At 38.5% G+C, this 25690-nt stretch overlaps 1 protein-coding gene across 1 annotated transcript in view; it reads right to left on the reverse strand.

Annotated features, from left to right (window-relative positions):
* Positions 1 to 25690, reverse strand: part of LOC117388938 (general transcription factor IIF subunit 2-like) — an 81180-nt gene that overhangs the window by 49203 nt on the left and 6287 nt on the right. The window lies entirely within an intron of this gene.

Here is a 25690-nt window from a genome sequence, read left to right on the forward strand (position 1 = left end):
GCAGCTTGTAAAGTAGAGCAGAAAACTGAATGGTAATTTATTATGCTTTTTGTGAGTGTGGCAATGCATTCCGTCTCACTGATGTAACAAAACAAAGACACTTTACTCTATAAACACACATTAGTGGTGATGCATTAACGTCTAACACTAATGTTTTATCAGCTGACCAGAGAGTGATTACAGACCGTTGTCTGTCACACAATAATCCGTCTAATATTCAGCACTGGGGTAGACTGTTCAAGGCTTCATTTACGCCTTTGTTTTTTAAATGAGGGCTGCAATATAACGCAATCAAGATCACAATTTGAGTTAGCACAATTATTAAATCTGAAAGACTGCAATGATTTATGCAAACAACATATCCTGTCTTTATACAAAAAGCTTGTGGTTTAGACCTTCGTACACATTCCTGTATTAGTTCATCAGTTTGTATTTCAGTGTTCTCTAACTGTACACTCTGAACAAAATACTAAACATGTAACAAATCTAATATACTATACTGGTCAGAAAAATCACAATTATTATAATTTTCTTTGTTTTCAATCCTGCAACCCTGTTTTGAATGGTAAAGTTGTTACTTCTATGAAGAGGGATCAGCAACAGTAAGACACATAAGATTGAAGATGTTGAATAAAAATGCCCACATCTATGTAATGACACAGCAAGATTGGCTGGGGCACAGTGCTGTCATTTTTTCACCTGCTCAAATCTTTGGGGACTTCTCTGCTCAGTCCAGACCATGTGGTATTTTAAAGTAGGGCAGTTGCCTGCTTCCCTAAAGGAAGACCTCATTTCATTTCACAGCAGTGCAGACAGTATCATGAATATAAGGATTAATATCGTACAAACTGATGATAAATTGATATAATCTGCAAATGTTAAATATAATCACAAGCGAAACATTAGGTAGAGGCTATATAACCTCTTCAGGGATGTCAGTTATATGAATGAGTGATAGTGGTTCGGTTTCCCATTAAGACTAAGCTGTTGTTTACATAGTCAGTTGAGTGTAAAGCAGAGATAAGCCTGCCCTATTAATGAAATGAATGTGTATTTACATTGTTAGCTAACAAGAATGTATTAACTATAGAGGGAGTGGATGAAGCTGTTGCATATACAAAGAAGATTTCTTGATTTGAATGTGCATTATATTTTAAAGACTGTGGTAATTACTTAAGTACTTCACTAACTTAATGTATTTATTAATTTGTTTTTGACATGGTGTAGATTCAAAACTGGGGAGAAACTGGGCACAAAAATAGGACTCTGGTATTTACACTATTTTAAGCACAGCATAATAACCTACTGATAGAAATAAAATTTATCTTGTCAAATATCTATATGGATTGAGATATTTCAAAGCTTGCATCAGATATGATATGTTCCTTTTGTGTTCCCTTTGGTGTGAGCTCATGGGGAGATCAACAATACCTCTGAATGTGCAGCATTTCTTCTTCTCACTGTAGGACTGCCCCCTCCGAGGGCCCTCCAACCATCTGCTCCAGAGGCTACTGTCGTCAAACCAGGGCCCATGACTCACACACCCACACACAACTGATACCAGGAAAACCTCACAGCAACATGGAACAACAATGAGAAAGTAATCATGTACAAAGACCAGGAAATATAATACATGATAAAATTAAGTATCCTTAGCATCACCCTGTGCAGCAACCGAGCGTAGATTTAGTCATAGTTCAGTATTAATGGCAAGAACTGGTCTTATGAAGGTTTTGTTTGCTTCCAGTTCAGTTCAATGGTTTATACTAGCAAAACTTATGATTTAAACGCAAAGTTATATGTTTAAACCCTTAATCTGTTATTTAAAGTAATGAAATGCACTGAACTGATTCTGAGTGAAGTCTGGTGAAAATGTACGCACTCCAAGACTCCAATTTTAACCACTCAATACTTGTAACAATGTCGATAAAGATGTTAATACAAGAGCACCTCCACTGAGCTTATGTAGCTTATAATTAAATAGTGGGCCTTTCACAATCAGTATTACATCAACTTATGATTCAATAAATGAGAAATGAACAATATTACTTATAGGCCAATATTTAATCATGCATCAATTACATATTTAGTAGGGCTGTGAGTCAGGTCACTGTTGAATCACCCGAGGTCAGATGGGCGTGACTGACAGGTGGATTAGCCAATCGGGGACATGTGTAGCTTGTGTGTATCAAAACATATATGGTTAAAGTGGTGTTCAATAATAAAAATAATAATAACAATGAGCACTACTGGCCTCACTTAAGGAAACAAGAGCTGTTGTGACAGAGATGCCAAAATCACAGTATGGAGGAGCTGCAAATGCGTTCAATCAAATCCATCGTTTGTCAGTTTGGAGCAGGCCTTTCAACAAATGAGTCTGACGCACCAAATAAAAAGGGTGAACAAGGAGTAATTACTGCTGTCACTGAATCACACAGCTGTCCTTTTGAGCCCTGCACAAACAACCAAATCAATGCAACTTTTAAGGGAGGAAACTGTAGGACTAAGGGACAAATGTAGCCACAAGTCACAACTTAATATCATACCTTTTTACCAACAAACCCTTTCAATTTTTCTATTGAGTATTAGCTTTTATAATACCATAAAGGTGCTACCAGCCTTAGACATGAAGCACTGGACACTGGCAAGTTAATCACTGGGTTGATATTGAACACTAATCATGTCATAATCAAACATGACAGAATTTTTTACATTTAAAACAAATCTGTAGTTGTACTCATTAAGGTGCACTGCGTAACATTTGCATAACTTGTGTTAGCTTAGAGACTTTTGCGGTGCTATGGCTTTAAACATAGCATTAATTTCATTACAAGCATTTTTGCTTCATTGCTTCATTAATTTGTGTTTTTAATAATCAACAATGTGAAAAAGGGCTACATTTTCAGATCGAGGGCACTCAATGTGTTACTCCATTAGCAGTAATCACCTTCCATCCATCAAGGTAAACAAACCCATGAATCAGTACAATTGTATTCTATTCTTAGGATCCAGATACAGTTTTATCACCTTACCTTTCATGAATCACAACATAAAGGTAAATAAAGAAAGGTGAAACTATTAATCATGTTTTTTACCAGATAGAAGTAGATCTCTAAGACTATATGAGCTAAACATGTTTTGACCTCCTTATCTGCTCTGGTCTGAACCTCATCAGCTCTTTAATTGCACATGACTTTCATGCATCTTTAATGATGACTGCCATGATGATTATTAGCTGGTCCAAGTCCTCATCAAAATGCTCCCTCCAATGACAGTAGACACAGGGGGCACTGTGGCATTACGGATTCAAATACACCTGGAAATCACATTCAAAATACACTTCAACCTTTTCGCTCTCTCCCTCCATCAGCACAACACTATTAGCTACCATCAATATGTCACCATAGCTTTGTGTTGAAAAGCCTTGTCCAAATCTGGTCAGTCTCCTCCTGCATCTCAGCCATTGGCATTAAATCACTAGGAATAAAAGTGTATTTTATTAGATTGGGTGTTTTGTCGAGGGCACAAATGTCAGCCTAAAGCAATCCTATCACAACTTATCACCCCGGGAAGCTCAATGACCAGCTGCTTGTGTGAAAAAGGGCACATAAATCCCCTTCTATTGCTATTATTTCCACATGCCCTCACAGCAGAGGTAGAGGAACAGGTGAAGTCAGGAACCGATCTCTCATTTCTGTGTTGAGACACTTCAGTTTAGTTAAAGCACTGATTTTCATTTAGTTTGAAAACAAGGGACATAAACGTCAATGTTTGTTTGCTTGTTTTTCTGCTGAAATAGGGATGCATCGTTCAGATACTCGTATGGGATATCTGCACAGATACTGAAAAAATTGCTGTGACAGACCTAAAAACAAGGTCTATCATAGCTGTTTGGGTTTATGTGGCACATCCTGTACAACTATCAACCACCAAGAATAGTGCATTTCAATTTTTTTTAGCAAGTCCAAACCAACCATTAGCAGTCAAACCTTGTTACATTATTGATCAACTACTCCACTTGAACAATCAGATCTTAATCAGGCAAGGTGGGAATCAATTTCATCAGGAAGAGATGAGGAACACAACTGCAATGTTTTTGAAGAGAAATTTGGTTTGGTAATGTACCAAGCTCACAAGAATGAAAATGATGAACAAAAGACCATTACATTTCAGTAAGGACAATATACATTTTTATTTTGTTGGGCAAAGAAGTGTTTCCCAACCAGGCCTATCGGGATGCCTAGGGTGTGCAAGCACCCAGGGGATACTTAGAATGGTTTCAGATTTTAACATCTGTCTGGGGACTATGGGTGAAAATTAGCGGCTAAATTTGGTGCATTTACAGAAATGTTCATTAATGTACACTGTCAAATAAACCTGTACATAAATAAATAAAATATCATAAGTGAATCTGAATTGTAGTTGTTTTTTGTATGAATTTGACATACTTTGTTTGAGGATTTGGTATCAATAGACAAAATACTACTATAGCGAACATATTTATTTGCCAAGTACCAGAGTGGTTAAGAATCACTGGGGTAATATGCTTATATCGTAGTTCGAGCCTATAGACTCAAATGTTAATGGTTATCAGTCATAGGTCTGATTTTAACACTTACCATGCCATTGTAATGAGATACAGACTATAGATTTGTTTCACTTAAAGGTCCAGTGTGAGCAGATGAATGCGACTTTGAACAGTTGAAGACACATCACTGGAGTCTCTCACCTGTTGCTGGGCAGACTCCACTGTATCATGTGGGCTTGTTTGTTTGTTGTATCCTGCTGCTGAGCTCAGACTATCTCTCAGTCCAATAAAATGGAGATTACAGTTTACTTTGTGCTAGAAGGAATTTACCAACTCAATAGTGAGTGAATCAAGCATTTTCTGCTGGCCCGTTGTATAGGCATTTTTTTCTCCCATTGCCATTTTAGTTTGTATAAATCCATATAAAATTCCGTGGAGCTCCATGTTCCATGTCATGTTGGGTACAGTAAAGTTCCCATATGAGCAGACTGTTCACGGTCCTGCTGAATGTGATAATCAACATGTTTTAACACAACATGAGTCCACAGTCTGCTCTGCACCACAGCCCTCGGACATCCTGGGATCATGTCTTCTGTAGCATGTGTAATGCTGTCACAATACTAAAATTTCAAACTCAATTTCTAAGGAATGGATTTGATACTCAATAATGATTCCGATACCATAATTATAATAAAAAGCACTGTTTATATAGGCAATAGACTCTGATTTTCAATATTAGAGTTACATCATAATACTTTCTTTTATATTGTAAATGTGGTCTTATATTTGTGTAATCCGTCAGTTCTCCAGGTAGGTTCCATATCGGTCCAAGGGTGTATACAAGTCTATGTGGTCTGATACAGCTCAAGATCATTCTAAAGCTATTCAGGAAAGGTACATTGCTATCCTGTGAATGTGACTTTTTTAGATACTTACTAAAATGAGTATCTAGTTTCAATACTAGTTTTTGTATTGATTAGTATCAATACTTTTGAGAGTCCTAATCATGTGTATGATTAATTTACAATTGGGCAGAGGCATTTATACAAGAAAAAGACATCAATGTGAGCTTGTTGAATATTGGGATCAAATATATATTTTATATAATATATTGTTCAATACAGTGATTATTCTTAAGAGACACACTACGTAACCTCAGTGGTGGATGGTACGCTATTACATACTTGGAATTGTCTACAGCATGGCATTACACTTATCTCCAAGGAGACAAGTAGTTACATCACAAGGTCGAATTACTGGTCAAATCTGTGAAAAGATGAAACCACTCACAGTAAGTATGTTTTTCAAGATATTGTTAAGCCTTTTTAAAAAAACAACAACACCTGTCTTTATATATAAGCTACATATATCAGTTTAATGCCATACTGTTAAACATTCCACACAAAACAATAACATCTTAATCTCAGTTAGCCAATATCTACAATAATGTCATGATATAAAATTTTCAAACTTGATTTTCAATTAACTCAATACCAACTACAGTACACATGAGCCTGACAAATGTGAAACTCAGTGCATCTCTTAGACTGGTACCACGAGGCAAACACTGGTACTGCTGTTTGCTACAAATAATGTGGTGGATTGTGTTTTGTTTTTTTAATTGCTGTGTGTCTTTAACTCTGGTCTACAAGTCTGCAATAAAGTATTGATGATGCCACAATTAAGACAAAACACTCCTTTTTAGTAATAAAATGCAATTTGAATACACAAAATAATAGCACTTTCTTTATCTTGGCATGAGATGTTATATCAGTTCTGATAAAGGTCAAATCTACATAGAAAAGCTAAAATTTTGTCCTGTGATTTTTTTTTCAAGTATCGATACTTACAAATGAGTATATAGTTTCAATATTAGTTTTATTATCAATTAGTATCTAATGTGATACTTCTGACAACCCTAATCTACAACGTACAACGATGTAGCAGCTTGGGAAATGACCACATTCTGTTGATAAATTCTTTGTTGAGCCAGACAATGGTGGGTGAGCAGCTTTTAACAGTGTAAAGTTTTGTTGCCACTGACTAAACCCTCCCACACAAAGATAAATTATTTTTACACAAACCTTCCCAAAAGCATTGTAAACATATGGGGTTTGACCTGTGGATGACACACTTTTAGATGATGAGTTTTAATTAAAAGCCAATATCCAGTCTCCAGATTGCACATCGATCTCATCACAACGTGGGAGGATTCATTCATGGGTCAGATCATGAATGTGATCTGTTGTCTCAGGTCAGACCCAACGTGTGGATGTCAAACACACTATATGCAAATTTAAGATAAAATTAAAAAGTGTTAAGAAATTTACTTCTTTAGAGATCAAGTGGAGAAATTAGAACTGGAAATTAAAAGTACTAAATCAGGGAATCAGGGTCTGTGCCCAAGCAGCTCTTGAGGTCAAAATGAGTCCACTGCATCTCATCAGAAAGCATTATATCATCTGATAATCAGGAAGTGCGTATTGGCATGCTAGTTGTTAGCTCTACCAAATGCAGCAAAACTCAGCTCTTTTCTATGAGAGTTGTGAAAAGTATTTACAAATTCATCACAGTGAAAATTATAAATAGTTCAATGTTGTTTTTTTTCTTTTTATGTTTTTAAGACTGTAAAAATAACGTACTGCATCTTTAAGAAATCAACATACTGAAAGTTCAGAAGTAACAATTTAATTAAAATACTGTTAAAATATTGTAATTGCGAAGTGACTGAAGTCCCTTTACAAGCCCTTTAGGTCTTAAGAGTGTGCGCTATAGCTTATGAAAAGAGCACACTGAAAATGACTCACTGGCAACAGTTAGCAGCACAGAAGTGGCAGAGAAAGGTCATGACAAAAGCCCACATTTACCATGTTCAGGTCTAATCTAAACAACTTTGTAGATTAACCTTTTCAAACCACCATCTCTGACACAGCCTGGACAAAACAACCGCATTTATCTGTACTATCAAGTGGCTTGTCCTGAAGTCAAAGATGGCTGCACTTGGGGCACGGCAGAACAGGCGGCAGGTGCATAAAAAATGTATAATATCATCACAGCTGTTTTGGAGATAAGCAAAATTAGAATATTGAGTATATTGTCTATGATTAAAAATATTTATAAAAAATTTGAAAATCTAGTGTAATCTTCCAAACAACAGTACACTAATTTTTTTTTGCCCTTGATTTTTCTGCCCTATTGTGGTGGAGATACTTGAACCTCAACCAAGACATTACAGGAATACATTAGCTTATTCCAGACATATTGTTAATGCTCTGATATTATGCTAAATTGACCCAAGTCATGTTAGAACGTCATTTCCTTCTTAAAAATATAACTGGAGTTGTGTTTTGTTTCATTCGCATGTTTGAATTACACTCACCTGAAGGATTATTAGGAACATCATACTAATATGGTGTTTGACCCCCTTTCACCTTCAGAACTGCCTTAATTCTACATGGCATTGATTCAACAAGGTGCTGAAAGCATTCTTTAGAAATGTTGGCCCATATTGATAGGAGAGCATCTTGCAGATTTGTGGGATGCACATCCAGGGCACGAAGCTCCCGTTCCACCACATCCCAAAGATGCTCTATCGGGTTGAGATCTGGTGACTGTGGGGGCCATTGTAGTACAGTGAACTCATTGTCATGTTCAAGAAACCAATTTGAAATGATTCAAGCTTTATGACATGGTGCATTATCCTGCTGGAAGTAGCCATCAGAGGATGGGTACATGGTGGTCATGAAGGGATGGACATGGTCAGAAACAATGTTCAGGTAGCCCGTGGCATTTAAACGATGCCCAATTGGCACTAAAGGACCAAAAGTGTGCCAAGAAAACATCCCCCACACCATTACACCACCACCACCAGCCTGCACTGTGGTAACAAGGCATGATGGATCCATGTTCTCATTCTGTTTATGCCAAATTCTGACTCTACCATTTGAATGTCTCAACAGAAATCGAGACTCATCAGACCAGGCAACATTTTTCCAGTCTTTAACTGTCCAATTTTGGTGAGCTTGTTCAAATTGTAGCCTCTTTTTCCTATTTGTAGTTGAGATGAGTGGTACCCGGTGGGGTCGTCTGCTGTTGTAGCCCATCCGCCTCAAGGTTGTGCATGTTGTGGCTTCACAAATGCTTTGCTGCATTCCTCAGTTGTAACGAGTGGTTATTTCAGTCAACGTTGCTCTTCTATCAACTTGAATCACTCGGCCCATTCTCCTCTGACCTCTAGCATCAACAAGGCATTTTCTCCCACAGGACTGCCGCATATGGGATGTTTTTCCCTTTTCACACCATTCTTTGTAAACCCTAGAAATGGTTGTGCGTGAAAATCCCAGTAACTGAGCAGATTGTGAAATACTCAGACCGGCCCGTCTGGCACCAACAACCATGCCATGCTCAAAATTGCTTAAATCACCTTTCTTTCCCATTCTGACATTCAGTTTGGAGTTCAGGAGATTGTCTTGACCAGGACCACACCCCTAAATGCACTGAAGCAACTGCCATGTGATTGGTTGATTAGATAATTGCATTAAGGAGAAACTGAACAGGTGTTCCTAATAATCCTTTAGGTGAGTGTATACTTTATAAGTAAGTAAAAATCCTGTAAATTCTAGATTACTTTTAGGTGTGTGTGCCTGCTGAGGTTTAGCAGCAAAGAGTTTTGCAAGCATGTATGAGCTGAGAGAACAAGAATTTTTTTTTTTTTTTTTTATTACAGAGACAGAGCAAAAAAGGAGTGTCTGAGGGAGTCTGGGATCCCTTTTTGATAAAAAATAATGTAATTTCCTGTAATCTTTAATGTTTTAGGTGAAGAAATTCAACTTTTTAGCTGTCTGATACAGAATAATGGAATATAGGTCCATTGCTGTAGCTACTTGTCTCCAATATTTAAAACATGCAATTGTATATTAGACTATAACAACTGGCATACACTTTTATGGCAGTCCATTTTAGAAGACTAATCACTTGGTTCTCTGTGAAGCCACAGCCCTATTGAATCTAAAGACGTATTATTGCATCAGCTGTTCTGTTCATAACATCGCGAATATGAGTATAATCATTTGGAATATACTGTCCAAAAATACTGGGGCTGGGCTCCACCCAGTGGCTGTTCCACCTATGCTGCTGTGCCCTGCTCTGCTCTACCCGGTGGCTGTTCCACCTATGCTGCTGTGCCCTGCTCTGCTCCACCCGGCGGCTGTTCCACCTATGCTGCTGTGCTCCGCTCTGCTCCACCCGGCGGCTGCTCCACCTCTGCTGCTGTGCCCTGCTCTGCTCCACCCGGCGGCTGCTCCACCTCTGCTGCTGTGCCCTGCCCTGCTTCACCCGATGGCTGTTCCACCACTGCTGCTGTGCCCGGCTCTGCTCCACCTCTGCTGCTGTGCCCTGCTCTGCTCCACACGGTGGCTGTGCCCTGCTCTGCTCCACACGGTGGCTGTTACACCTCTGCTGCTCGTGGCTTCTCTGTTGATGAAGTGCATGCTGAGCTACGCAGGCTGCGTCCCCGGAAGTCTGCTGGTCTTGATGGGGTAGCACCTAGGCTCCTCAAGGAGTGTGCATCCGAGTTGGCCCTGCCTCTTAAAACTATTTTCAACCAGAGTCTTCGTACTGGACAAGTCCCAGTCTGGTGGAAAACGTCATGCATTGTTCCGGTCCCTAAAGTAGGGAGGCCGACAGGGGTAAAGGACTACAGACCAGTGGCCTTGACGTCTGTCATTATGAAGACTTTTGAGAGGCTTTTACTTCAGATTCTCAAACCACAGGTGCAGCAAGCTGTGGACCCATTACAGTTTGCCTATCAGGAGGAAATGGGGGTGGATGATGCGGTCTTATACATGTTACACAAAACTCTCTCGTTCCTGGATGGGACAGGGGGGTATGTTAGACTCATGTTCTTTGACTTCACCAGTGCCTTCAATACAATCAAACCTCAAATTCTGAGGGGAAAGCTGGAGGTGATTGTAGTGGATCTCATGTTAATCACTTGGATTCACAACTACCTCACAGAACGTTCACAGTACGTCAGGGTGGGTGGCAATATCTCTGAGACAGTGGTGACAAACATTGGGGCCCCGCAGGGGACAGTACTGTCGCCGTTTCTCTTTACTCTATACACTGCTGACTTCACATATAAGTCTGAATCCTGTCACATCCAGAAATATTCAGATGATACAGCAGTGGTGGCATGTGTAAAAGGAGAGAACGAAATGGAGTATAGAGACCTTATTGCTGCCTTCACAGTCTGGAGTGAGAGAAACGGTCTTGTTCTAAATACATCTAAGACAAAGGAGATGATTGTAGACTTCCGTAGACCGAAACTCCCTCCCCATCATCCAGTTGTAATTGCTGGTGAGAGCATCGAGGTTGTCCAGCCTTATAAATATCTCAGAGTTAATCTTGACAACAAACTGAACTGGTCAGCGCACACAACTGCAGCTTACAAAACAGGACAAAGCAGACTCTTCTTTCTTAGGAAGCTTAAATCCTTTGATGTATGTAATGAGTCTCCGCATACTTTTTTCCATTCTGTTGTAGCCAGTGCTGTGTTTTTTGGAGTGGTGTGCTGGGGAAACAGCATTACTGTGTGGGACCGTAACAGGCTTGATAAGCTAATCAGGAAGTGTGTATCAGTGATGGGTGGGAGGGTGGACTCTGTTGGGGAGCTGGTGGAGAAGAGGATGAGGAGTCTGATGCAGACCATCCTCAACAACAGCAGACACCCGCTGCACGAGACTGTCAGCTCAGAGAAGCAGCCACAGTACCAGGCTTCTCTTGCTGCACTGTAGAACTGAGAGGTTCAGTAGATCAGCCATTCCTGCTGCTATAAGACTGTATAACAGCTCTTGTTGATCGGGTGCACTTTATTATCTTATCTTTGTATTCTTATCTTTGTATCCTTTGTGATTTTATACCTGTGTGCAATTTGTGTTGTGTCTCTGTTTTGCTGCTGGACAGGTGAATTTCCCTGGCTGGGGATTAATAAATATTTGGTCAATATTTATTTATTTTTTTTACATTTTATCTTTTATTACATGAGCAAAATGGCACCCTTGAGCACTTTTAGTGGTCACTGGATGCACAGATGACAGTGTTTTTCACTGCACTGAACAGCACAGACCCTGGGCTATGTTGTCTTATGGAGGTAGAAGTCTCTGTAGGAGGCTTTGGCTCTGTTTGAATTGTGTGTTTTAGTTGTTCTAAAGCTCCAGTCACATATTTACAGTGATATTTTATCCATGTTTACTCCTAACCCTGTATTAGCCTAGTTCCACTGTCCATAGACTTACATGGCCCCAAACACGAGCTGGTCTTCTGCTGTTTACCTGCAGAGTATTCTGATGCAAAACTGTTATGAGTGATTTTGGAAGAAATTTGAATCACATCATCTTTTTACAAAAATAAAGGTGGATTTGTGAGGGGAAAGCAGGGCTCAATGAATCCCATTGAAATTAATTTCAAAATGGCTAGGGTCATAAATTACCCCAAGCAACTTCAAGGTCACTTTTTGCTAAAATTATCTGAAGCATTAGTCTGAAGTCAGGCTAGCCATAGAACCAAAAATTATAAGTCATATACGTTATTTTATGGCTGAGTTATAAGAGAAACATCAATTTAACTTTTTGCTCTCAGTCAAAAAAAACAAACAAAACATTTTTGGTAAATCCCAAGTGACAAAATAGTGTTTGCTCAATACAGTGATGGTCCATAGACCTTCAGTAGAATCATTTGGGTAATTTCAACCCTGGAATTGCCAACCTTGACTAAACAAAAAGTCAAAAGGTAGCTGTTAACTTTAAAACTACTGCTTCATCACAAGGAGGAACAAATCTTTGGAGATGTTGACAGACTAATAATAAAGGGTTACTTAGACTTGTGTGAATGAAACAAAACAGCTTCAGGTATGTTTTTGAGGAGGTAACAAGACTATAACATGGCTTAAAAATCGCAAGAGTAAATTAAGTGTAAAATAAGACCTTTAAAACGTAGAAAATGTGCATAATATAAGCCTTTTAAAATATAAAATATGATAAATGAATATTGAGCAATTTTATATTATCTATATATACACACACACACACCTAGAGCCATCTATATCAACCAATTATCTATCCATATCTATCTATATATATAGCTCACCCCTACACATCAAGGCCCTTTTATTTTAAGAAGCACAGATGACATTTGTGCAGCTAAACAATTGCTGGCTCGCGCTCACACTCGTATCCACCCTGGGCAAAAACAACCACCACTGCCCGTCCATCTACCACACGTACGTGACTACAAGGCAAACTAAACTCAAGAGTTTTTCTGCCTGCCCCACACCCACGCAAGAATCTAACTGCAAGCAACGTTTTCTTCCTCGCGTGACCTTGTTAAAATACAGCAATACTCCACAAACAGCAAAGCGACTAGAGAGCGGGTATCTACGGGGAAAAGTATGTTCTTCATAGCAGCTGTATACAGAATCAACAAGGCTGAAAAGCAGTATGTTCAGACATGAAGAGATGCACACCCAATAAAAAAATAATGCAATGCTTGAAAATCCCAGCCCACAAAGGCAACTTCATGTTGAGCCTGTTATTGAATCTGATCAGTTAAAGTAGTGGAGTGATAAGGCCCATTCGGTAGCTTTTAGTCTAGCTTTCAACAGTTACACAAATAATTCCTTTAGAATTCTTAGGCTATCACACAAATTCTAAATTGAGTTATTCATATTCACATTATTTCAATTAGGGTTGCCAAATGTATCAAAAATCTGATACTAATCGATATAATAGAAATCAATAATAGTGTCACTTATGTTTTTTTCTTCATTATGCATTTTTTTGCTGGTGCGACTAACTCCAAAGCAATGTATAGTCCAGAAAATATGGTATATCAACAGTGTTTTGCATTCTATTATTTGTTTCTTTATAATTTGTAAATCTTAACCAGCACTAGAATAGCCATATGTGCACATTTTAGTAAGGTCAAATTCTAACAAAGGATAGATGGCAAGGATATTAAGGTAATTTAAAGGAACTTTTAGAGTTGTTTTTCCACACTATTTAAAATAAACCTTTATGCTGTTTCATCATTTGATCAAATATATTTTAAAAATAAAACACCAAGTTTGTACTGGCTTGGCTCTTGCTACGCTAATGATACAGAAAACACAACTAAAGATCACATTAGCATATCAGACTCCCTTCTGAGGCTAGTTTCAGATGAGGCGGCCGACAGCACAGAACCAAGAAAGGAGGAGAGGAAAGGGAGAAAAGACAGGAGAGGGGAGAGGGGAGAAGAGGAGGAGAGAGGAAGAGGAGAGAGGAGAGGAGGAGAAAAGAGAGAAAGAGCGGCAGGAAGAGGAGAAGAAGGCAGAGGAGAGAAGATGAGGGAGGATAGGAGATAAGAGAGGATGAGATGGGAGAGAGGAGAGGAGAGGGGGAGAGGAAGAGAGGGGTGAGAGGGGAGAGAGAGGAGAGGAGGAGAGAGGGGAAAGAGATGACAGTTCTGACAGTGACAGGGCCTTAGAGGTTTGATTTTCAACGCAGCCAGACTGTAAGATTCGCACAGCCTCCTCCCTGCATCAGAGGAGACATCAGCTTTTAGGAAAGGATCTGTGTGCAAGACACATAACAAAGAACTCGTAGATATTCTAACTAAACCACTCAAGCAAAATTGGATTAGCAAACAGGAATTTGAATTCCTTTTACTACTATGTCCCAAATTAGCCACATTTTGCCTTCTCCCCAAAATTCATAAAAATGTTCACTCTCCTCCAGGGAGAGCAATAATAAGTGGCATTGATACCATGACCGAACCAGTCTCCATGTTCATAGATCATTTCAGCAAATCCCTTAATATTCATATTTGGAAGATAACACTCAACTTTCGAATAAGCTCCAGGACCTTCAATAGATTCCAAATGCTTACCTAGTTACTATGGATGTTGACTCTCTCTATACTGACATTGAGCACAAGGAGGGCCTAGAAGCCCTCGAATATTTTTTTTTTTTTTACAAAAGAGAAATAATACATCCACTCCTGCTACAGACTCCATCATCCAACTTACAAAATGGACACTCAGTAATAATATTTTCCTCTTTTTGGGACTATGGGAACAACAACAACAACAACAACAACAACTGTACAGCGATTGCAATCTATTCAGATCCTTCATTAAATTTTATGGGAGGTATATTGATGATCTTTATTTATCTTGTCTCTTTATCTTAATTATTTATTTTTACAGGATCCAAACTGCTTAATTTATGTACATTTTTAAAAAGGACACAAATTCTAATATCAAGCTCAGCCTTGACTTCAGTCAGAAAGAAATGCATTTCTGACACACACATCCATCGCCAGGAAGAGCACTAAAAAATAAACAACACTATATCATGAGCCAAAAACTTACACCCCCAAAAAACTCATCTTTAACATTCCATATAGCCAGTTCCAAAGATTAAGGAGGATCTTCAATTTGGACTCTGAAAATCTATTGAACATATCCTGTGCTTGGTGCTCAAATTCAGAGAGGCAACAACTGCAAGACCCTTGATAAAGTAGCCAGGATCGAATGGGTCGTTATTGTTCCACTTCTCAATCCAGAAACAGAATTTTTTGTCCTATGACATACAGCAACATGGCATACAAAATAAAACAAATAATCACAAAAAAACTGGAGGCATTCTAACCTATGACCCATCTCTGGGCCCCTTGGTCACAGAGCCACACACACACACACACATATATATATATATATACACACACACACATATATACATACATATACACACAGTGGGTACGGAAAGTATTCAGACCCCCTTAAATTTTTTACTTTGTTATATTGCATCCATTTGCTAAAATCATTTAAGTTCATTTTTTTTCATTGATGTACACACAGCAGCCCATATTGACAGAGAAACAAAGTTGTTGAAATTTTTGCAGACTTAAAAACTGAAATATCACACGGCCATAAGTATTCAGACCCTTTGCTCAGTAATTAATAAAAGCAACATTTTGAGCTAATACAGCCATGAGTCTTTTTGGGAATGATACAAGTTTTTGGGGAACGTTGGTGGACAGCCATTTTCAGGTCTCTACAGAGATGCTCAATTGGGTGTAAGTTAGGGCTCTGGCTAGGCCATTCAAGAACAGTCACTGAACTCTCCTGAATCCACTCCTTTGTTATTTTAGCTGCGTGCTTAGGGTCATTGCCTTGTTGGAAGGTGAACCTTCGGCCCAGTCTGAGGTCCTGAGCACTCTAGAGAAGGTTTTCCTCCAGGATATCCCTGCACTTGGCCGCATTCATCTTTCCTCGGATTGCAACCAGTCGTCCTGTCCCTGCAGTTGAAAAACACCCCACAGCCTGATGCTGCCACCATCATGCTTCACTGTTAGAGACTGTATTGGACAGGTGATGAGCAGTGCCTGGTTTTCGCCACAGATACTGCTTAGAGTTAAGGTCAAACAGTTCTATCTTGGTCTCATCAGACCAGAGAATCTTATTGGTCACCATCTTGGAGTCCTTGAGGTGTTTTTTTTTTTTTAGAAAACTCCATGTGAGCTTTCATGTGTCTTACACTGAGGAGAGGCTTCCGTCGGGGCCACTCTAGCATAAAGCCCCGACTGGTGGAGGGCTGCAGTGATGGTTGACTTTCTAGAACTTTCTTCCATCTCCCGACTGCATCTCTGGAGCTCAGCCACAGTGATCTTTGGGTTCTTCTTTACCTCTCTCACCGAGGCTCTTCTCCCCCGATTGCTCAGTTTGCCTGAACGCCACTCTAGGAAGGATTCTGATTAAATGTCTTCCATTTAAGAATTATGGAGGCCACTGTGCTCTTAGGAAGTGCAGCAGATTTTTTTTGTAACCTTGGCCAGATCCGTGCCTTGCCACAATTCTATCTCTGAGCTCTTCAGGCAGTTCCTTTGACCTCATGATTCTCATTTGCTCTGACATGCACTGTGAGTTGTAAGGTATTATATAGACAGGTGTGTGGCCTTCCTAATCATGTCCAGTAGTTTAAAGCATTTTTTTCTTTGATTATACTGATTGTTGTTTCAATGAGTTAGTAAATTACCTAAATGTCAATATGATTCATCCTATGCTCTCCATAAAGGAGGGATCTGGATGCACTCTACAGCAAAAATGTTCTAAACATTTTTTTTTTTTAACACATTTTGCATTTTTGTGCATCGGTATTATTCACACCTGCCTGTTTCACACAAAAACTAAACAAGGGCCAATTCAGAATGTGGGCGATGCATCCTGTGAATGGAGATCTGCAGTCCTCGTGGTGTAGAGCTGTCTGAAGCAGCTTTGAGAGGGTCCAGTTAGAGATGTTGCTCTTTTTAGGCAGCTCACTTCTAAAATGAACAAAACTCCTTCAATAGTTCACCTGCTGCTGTCTGCACAATCAGCCAGGACCAACTTATATGACAAGTTACTATGATAGGACACTTACCACTGACATGTAATAATACTGTAGGAAAAAATGGTTAACGTTAGAGGAGGAATCTAATCACAATCAAGAATTATTCTGTCTACGTCATAAGTGTACCACACAACATAACATTTGCAAAATATCTGGATAAATATTTATTTTACCTGGTTAATGGAACTGCCCCTAAAATCCTGCACACAGCGTGTGCATGCAAGTCACTTTCATCTTTGACTCCATTTAACTTCAAATGCATTTTGCGTTTATGTAGGTGTCAGGGAAAGTCTCGATAAATGCATGGCATTTTGGCGGGTATACCGGCTTCTGTGAGTGTGGCACTTATTTTGAGCTACGAAAAATTATATTATTTTAATATTTCAAGATTACAATAATTTTCCAATTTAGAACTACAATTTAAAAAAGTACTAACACAAATAAAATACACTTCAATTAAATACTTATAATACAGATGATTTATTTTCCTAAGGCACGCAGAGCCGCAGTATAACAATGAAAGACTCCGGAGCCACAGGTTGCCGACCCCTGTCCTAGCCCTACTAGAGAGGATTATAGGTTAGCTAAATACAGGAGTACATCTGAGTTACGGCATGAACCCGTACTGCTGTAGTCAAATATACACCATAGTACACGAGAGACAAGCAGCCAAGTAAAATGCTTAAAATACATGCCAAACTTCCATGATGAGTTTTAAAGAGGTATAGGACTAAATCAGTGTTGCAGTCTTGATATGTAACGTTTACTTATCAGTCCTACTGAGTAAAATAACCCTTTGTGAAATTGTGCTTAAAAAAAACACAACACATGAAAACAAACCCAGTGGAAAAACAACCCAAGTATTTATAATAAATATTTCAGTTTAACACATGAACAGTTTACAAAGAAGACAAAACATTTTTTTTAAATCTATCGAAAAATTCTAATTTTGTAGCTTTTACTGAATTGTTTGTGTAATCCCTCAGTCTATCTGAAGGGAGGAGCTAACTACACTGAAAATGGAAACAGCTATTGTTTACAGTTTCTGTATGTAGGCTAGCTCTATTGAGTTACACTAAATGTACACTGTGCGGAGTCATACTTAGCATATTCATTCAACTCTTAAGGGGTGTATTTCACATCTCCTGGCATCCTGGCTATCTCTATTGTTCTCTTTGTTTAATTTGTTTGCTTTCTGTCTGAGGATGGAGTTATATATGGGGGACAGGTGATGTCTAAGGCCCCCATTCCTGTTCAAGGAAGGATTGTCTTTTCTAACAAAAATTGCTTCTTTAACTCCCCTTTCAAACCATTTATTTTCTCTGGCTAAGATCTGTACCTAATTATCTTTAAAGGAGTGGGTTAATTATTTTGAGATGGAGAGGTCCCGAGGAGCTCTCATGACAGTATTGGTACATTCTCTTATGGAGTGGCTGTTTAGTTTCTCAAATGCAACGCTGTCTGCACTCTTCACTGCACTGAATGGAGTAGACCACATTGCTTTGTTTATGGCTCAGGGTTTTGTTCTTTGGGTGAACCAGTTTCTGTCTTAAAGTGTTTGTAGGTTTGAAATAGACTGGAGTTTCATACTGTCTGAAAATTCTCTAAAGCTTTTCAGACACACCAGCTGTATAAGGAATAGCTACACCTTTCCTTCCAGGTTCAGATTCCCTGTTGGCTGTTTTTTAGCTCTATGAATCTATCTACTGAAGGCCCATTTTGGATATCCACAAGCCTAGAGCGCTTTCTCCACGTGTTGTTCCTCCTTCACTTTTCCCCAAAACCCCAAGCCATAAACAAAGTAATGTGGTTTACCATATTCAGTGTAGTGAAGAGTGCAGTGAGTGTAACACTCATTGGAGAAACTAAACAGCCACCCCATAAGAGAATGTACCAAAATTATCACAAGAGCTCCTTGGGACCCCAGCCCCCCATCTCCATCTCAAAGCCACCAACCACTCCTTTGAAGATAGTGAGGTACAGATTTTCGCAAAAGAAAACAAATTGTTTGAAAAGGTGTAAAAGAAGCAACTTTTGTTGGGAAAGATGATCATTCCTTGAACAGGAATGGAATGAATCTACAACTCCATCCTCAGACCCAAAGCAAACATATTAAACAAAGAACAATAGAGCTCGTCAGGATGTCAATAGGTGTGAAAGCACTCATTAAGAGTTGATTGAATATACCAAGTATGGGTCAGGCATAGTGCAGACTTAGTGTAGCTCAACAGAGCTAGCCTACATACAGAAACTGTAAATAATAGCTGTTTCCAGTTTCAGTGTAGTTAGCTTGATATAAAGGCACTGTCCACTAGCAATCTGACCAAAACTGAAGATGAGCAGCGAAACATCTTCACTCCTACAACTTTTTGTCCAGTTGACAGATTATACTTTTGGCTTTTGCCTTTACTGAATTGAAAATCTTGCAACCCCTTGAGTCTAATCATCAATAATATGCTTAATTCTTTTTAATCGAGAGGTCCACAGCCAATCCTATGTCGGTAAAAGTATGTGTTTTGGAGGAGAGTTCAGACTTCAGAAGAAATATTGACTATACAATGTTAAATGGAAAGTCTTTACTGTTTAGATTCAGGAAATTAATACTGAAAGCCATTTCTTTCTTTCCATCTTTCCTTCTCTTATTTTTTATGACTGATCAATATGATACAATTTTTGCGATATTTGTGAGTTCACAAACTCACGAGAATTCATCTTGAGACTCCCACTGTTAATTGTGGTGGGCAGACCAATCACAAAGCAGCATTTGAGGTTTGTGCAGAAGCCAAAGGCCAAGCGCCCAGGTGAACAATGCAAACATGGCAACGCCAAGAGACATACTTCAGGCCATTTTGGTGTCAATGCAGGATATTTTGTTTGTGAAAACTATGCAGAGAGAAGAGCTTTGTGCAGCTTTGTGCGTCTTCCTAGACAGGGAAGATGGCTGTGCTTTTCTCAACTGGAAGTAACAGAAGTTAGATTTTTCGGCCAATCAGATTCACATAATAGTCATGACATTCCGCATTTTTCCGAGCCATTCCAGACTGATAATTTGTCAAACTCAATTCAGAGTGATACACATATCAACTAACCTGGCGTGAGCCAGGTTAGTTGAGCCCAACCTTGGACGAAATTCACAATATTGATTATACCTTTATGTACATGTAAATGAATGACATAACATCCCAGTTTACAGAAGTTATTCCTTCAAAGAAAAAGCCAAGACACAGTTTCGCTAGTAGTTTGTGGAATGCACACTACATCATGAACTCGAGTTTTGCAAATTGCTGCGTGAGGAATCACTAGGAGCAGAGTCAATATCCACCACACTCATTACCTGCTGCCTGTCACTGGGGCAGAAGTCAACAGAAAAACTCAAGGACCAGCGGTCGCTCAAGTCAGCAGGAGGAGAGTCACCAATCAGTCATAGTGTCCACTGTGTTACCCAGATGACGGACTGAAAACAATAATGTGATGGGTAACACTGTTCTCATTAGGGCAGGACAATATGGTCTAAAGGTTTTTCACAATATAAAAATTTAAAAAACTGATAATTTGGAAATTTTGTGAAGTATACAAATGGCAATATACTTGCTTACCATTGGCTAAAATTTGTAATTACATGTTCTTGTTGTCATGTTGTAATTGCGTCATGAATCTTTATTGTGAGCGGGGTCATTGCTTCACATATCTGACTTGTGGTGCCTGATGGTGCATATTTTAAAAACTGTTACTTTCAGAAAGAATTATTCTGTCATTGTACCCTTTTCAAACTTTTGACATTGACTTGACACTAAAACATAATTAAATTGTTGAACTAGAGTATTAAAATTATTCAAATTCTCAAAGTTTAATGAAAAACTCCTTGTATGTCCTACAGCAGCAGTTCAGTGCATCTGACTCCGTTCTCCTTGCTTCAGCTGAGCCTAAGCTTGTTTCCTAGCAACCTCTTAATCAATACCTGGTTCTCGCCGGAAGAAACCAGAACCACAAACGAGAAAATAATAGAGGAACTAGCTAGCAGCACAAAAGCTACGTCAGACCACGTACATATCAATCAGCCTGTAACCGTTAGCAACATCACTCTTAGCTCGTTAAGAGAGGCATTAGACGCATCGAGGTGATGGCATGAGGACAGACTAAATTGTAAAATCAAATTTAAAAACACATTTTTCAATGGGAGAAAGCCAGTGCAGAGTATAATCTCATTAGCATGAAATTAAAGTTCCTTTTTAATGTGCGTCAGTGTGGTTCAACAATGCATATTTTTGTCTGCAAAGAGTGTAAGTGTGTCTAAGTAGCAGAAATGAAAATGCAACACCTAAAACTTGGGTAGAAAGATTTAAAAAGTGTAATATCTTTTAGTATTTAGAGTATTTTAGTCCAGATTCAGGTACCATATCTTGTGTGCCTTGGTAGGGCTGGGTGATATGGAAAAAAAGAATCACAATTTCATTTTTGTACTCTTATTGATACATTTTTAACATGATTTTTTTTTTTTTTTCAAAAACAAAAATATAAACATTTTTCATAATGATTTCATGAACAAAAACAACAGACTTTTAATCAGTGCCATTAAAAATAATAATAAAAACATATTAAAATTCCTTCTACCAAAGTCAGAACCACATGCATTTACTGAATGAGGATTGGCAGTAGACTTCTGAATTAAAAACATCCAAGCATATCAATGATGATTAATCATGAATGAATCTTTGATTCCAACTTTATTTGATCATTACCATTAAAGTAAAAAAATAAACACGTGTGTGTGTGTGTATATATATATATATATATATATATATATATATATATATTTTATTTTTATTTTCATTTAGTAAAACTAAGCTGAAGTTTGCAGTTTTAACATAATTTATGTCCTTCCTTCTCCGTGCGGCAGATATGATTAAAAACTTGGAAGAGTAGTTTGCCAAAAGGTAAAAATTATCTGAAAACCGCTCAAACATGCTAGCATGTTTGGCACAGAGGGGTCAGACCTAACTGTTTACACAAGAGTGGAGGAGCGAGTGGGAGCCCAGTGTGATCCTGTGCACCTTTCTGTGGGCGAGTGGGGGTGAAGTTAAACCAAGGTAAATACAGCCTCATCTCAAAGGACATTACAGCACAGTGTACTTCCACTGTGTTCACACTGTCAGAGCAGCAGCTACACGTGTGGCTAAGAAACTAGGGTAAGAGACAACAAAAAGCCAATTTTGCCATTTGTAGTTAAAAACCACATTGGAAAATAGGGCTACAAGATAGAGCTGAACAATTTGGGAAAAATAACCAGTTGCTAGGCCTGTCACGATAAATACTATATCGACTTGAGCTGTAGAAGGTTGAATTATGAACTTCTATGACTGATTATAGACTAACTACTTAAGTGTTGCACTCTGTTATTTATTCATTCAATTTTTTTTTAAACAATATTGTATATTTAGAAGAGTTTTTAGGGGGGATAATTCTGCTCTATGGTTTGGTTTCAATATTATTGTTTATCATTTATATTTACTTCAGCAATATAGTCGCAGTTCAAAATCATGATATGCCTACCACTTGAAATTAGATTGGAGATTTATGTTTTTTGATAGGTTTCTGTTCAAACTTCACATTTTAGACACATCCAGAAGAACTGGCAAAAAGACTGAACAATGAATTGACAAAGTAATACAAGAATCGTGGTACTTTTCATGCAGAATAAGACTTAATATTTTGTTGGTTGTAGAGAACATTTTGGTAAAGAAATGTATTCTGAATTGTGTCCATTCAGTCCTACTGCAAGATTAATTGAATCGCAATTTGAATGGTTACAATTACCAAATCACAAAGAAATTATTTAAGTCCACCTTATTATCTAAAAAGACCTGCTAACCCTGAAGTTTAGACACCCACAAACATTTTCTGAAATACATGGGATTCTAAGATTTTGTTTAGCTGCTCATATTTCAGTCTTCTAATCTGAATGCTTTTGGACATATTTAAAATGTACCTTTGAACAAGACCCAAATCACAGATCTAATCGTAATTACAAGGTTTGTCAGAAAAACAACACAATTTCATATTTTGCCAAAATCACTCAGTCCTTTTGGAATACATGTGAGGCTCAAAATGTGCCGTAAAAGTATCAAGAAACATTTGTGTTGTCATTCAGATAAGGACAAATTACTATTGTTGCGGTGTTTGCCAGTTTTCTAACACTATAGCACAGCAATATCAAATTGGTTAAAAAAAAAAAAAAAAAAAAAAAAAAAAAAAGATAATTGGCAGCAGGATGAACCAACAGTGAAATCTTTCATTCCTATTGTCTGAAGCAGGGGTGCTCAGACTTTTCAGTATGTGAGCTACCGTATTTTCCGCACTATAAGGCGCACCTAAAAGCCTTTAATTTTCTCAAAAACCCACAGTGCGCCTTATAATCCGATGCGCCTTATATGGATCAATATTGGTCAATTATGACACCCGTAGTCAGGAGGCGTTCTTTTACGCGTCGAATAAATGACTGGGAAAATCCCCGCAGCACCCGCGCTCTCATTCAACACCTTCAGGAGGCAGATTACCGTAATGACAGTAAAATATTTAGATAGCCCCATGTTTCCGCTTTGAGACGCACGACTGGGTGCGGAGTTACGCTACTGGAAAGTCCGCAACCCGCTCTATCTGCAACGACAGGATCCGACGCTATAGGGATAACGGGGAGACGGGGAGACATACGCCACAATCTGCCAATGGATCGCGGATGCCTGGGCTGATATATCAGTCTCAACTGTGGTCCGAGCTTCACGAAGGCAGGAATTATCACTGAACTGTTAGACAACAGCAGTGACACGAATAATGACGATTCTGACGAGACGGAGTCGGGCACTTTGAATGAGCTCGTCCAACTGTTCAACTCAGACACTGAAGAGGAAGAACTCGACAGATTCGTGAATGAGGAATGAACTGAAAAAGTGAGCTTTATGTGTTTCTTTCACGTGTTTACAACTAAACAAGGCTGGAGATATTGTTATTACGTTGCATTCACAATATAGTAACTCTCGAAATAGTGCATTAACTTGTTTTGTGAGTTTGACTTACTTATCTGACTGTTTTGTTGACATTCCCTTTAGCGCAGCTCCATCTCGTGGATGCGTAACACAACCCCAGATACTACAGTAGTTTATATTCTATGCGCCTTATAATGCGGTGCGCCCTATATATGAAATTTGTTTTAAAATAGGCCATTCATTGAAGGTGCGCCTTATATTCCGATGCGCCTTATAGTGCGGAAAATACGGTACTTTTAAAATGATCGTGTCTGAAAGATCTACCACCTAATACAAAAATGTTAAACATATATTTATTTGTAAATGTATTATGAATTCTTACATGTACAGTGCATTTTGATGTACCTTGCACAACGTCATGAGATAATACTGCACAACACAATTGAACTTCTTACATGTTCATAATTACTTGTATGATGATTACTGCACTGAATGGAATCAGTGAGGGATGCATAGTTCGGGCAGTAGCTTCTGACAGCCAGCCAGGAGTAAAATTGCATTTTTCGTTTGAAAGCGATAACAGAGCTAATCATGCTTATTACAGTTTTGTCTTTTTTTTATAGCCATAAAAATCATGTTAAACAAAGTATCAGAATTTACTGCATTTTTTCACACAACTACTTCTATTGTACACATCCATCCAATACGATAGGATCCGACGCTATAGGGTTAAGCTAACTCGCGCTTGTTTATGCGTGTGCAGCTCCCATGATGTGACCTAGGGTAAGGTGTAATCTGACTGGTTGTCCCGTATATTAGTCATGTGACTGGATGGATGGCGGGACGTGATCTACCCAAAATGAACACCCCTGGTCTGAAGCGTAACCATTGCTCAAGTATGTCACAAGCGAAATTAAACTTTCTGAATGTCAAAGTTAGATTGCACCATTGTTTAGCCACAATTTGTTGTTTAAAATCAAACTGATCTGGCAAAAGCTCTTACCTCTTAACCTCCTCTTGCTATGGAACCTATCTGGACGACTGAGGACCTAAATACACTTTGATATTGTGACTAATTTGGATAATTTTATTTAATACAATTTCAAGAGTAAATTTATTCCATCTATGTATTCTTTGAGAAGTCCTTTTTAGCTGCATTTTATGATAAATGGTCAAATTTGTTATACAAATCAATAGTTCAGAGGGTTTTTTTAGACCATAGGGGGCAACAGTCTCTTCTGTTATTAGAACTGTTGATTATGTTGTGGTTTTATTTATATAGTCCTTGTCACTGGTCTGGTATAATGTAATAGATGCTGGAAAATTAGCTCTCGTCTTCATCTGAGTGAGTAACATTTTCATATTCGACAATCTGAAAACCAATATCCACAAGAACAAAGTAATTTCAGTATAAAATATAAAAAAGAAATCCTGTGCTAACCATGTGTATTTTTTTGGTTGTTAACAAAAACCTTTTCAAAAGCGAATAATCCATTATGGCCTGTGGGAGGTATTACTGCACATTGAAGAGTGGGTGCATGTAAAGTGCATGAGGGCGGCAATAGAATAAACCTTGTGGCTGCACTTGATGAAGAGACAGCTTTTCTGTGGTCCAGGGAGAAATGCGTGTAATGTATTTAAAACAAAACAATGTGCTTTAAGCACATAGGCCTTTTATGATATGAGTTGTAGCAGTTGAAAGCGTTTAGATTCGATCTTGAACTTTTATGGTTTCTCAATAAGAAATTTAAAAC

The sequence above is a fragment of the Periophthalmus magnuspinnatus genome, chromosome 21 (assembly GCF_009829125.3).
Source record: "Periophthalmus magnuspinnatus isolate fPerMag1 chromosome 21, fPerMag1.2.pri, whole genome shotgun sequence".
NCBI lineage: Eukaryota > Metazoa > Chordata > Actinopteri > Gobiiformes > Gobiidae > Periophthalmus > Periophthalmus magnuspinnatus.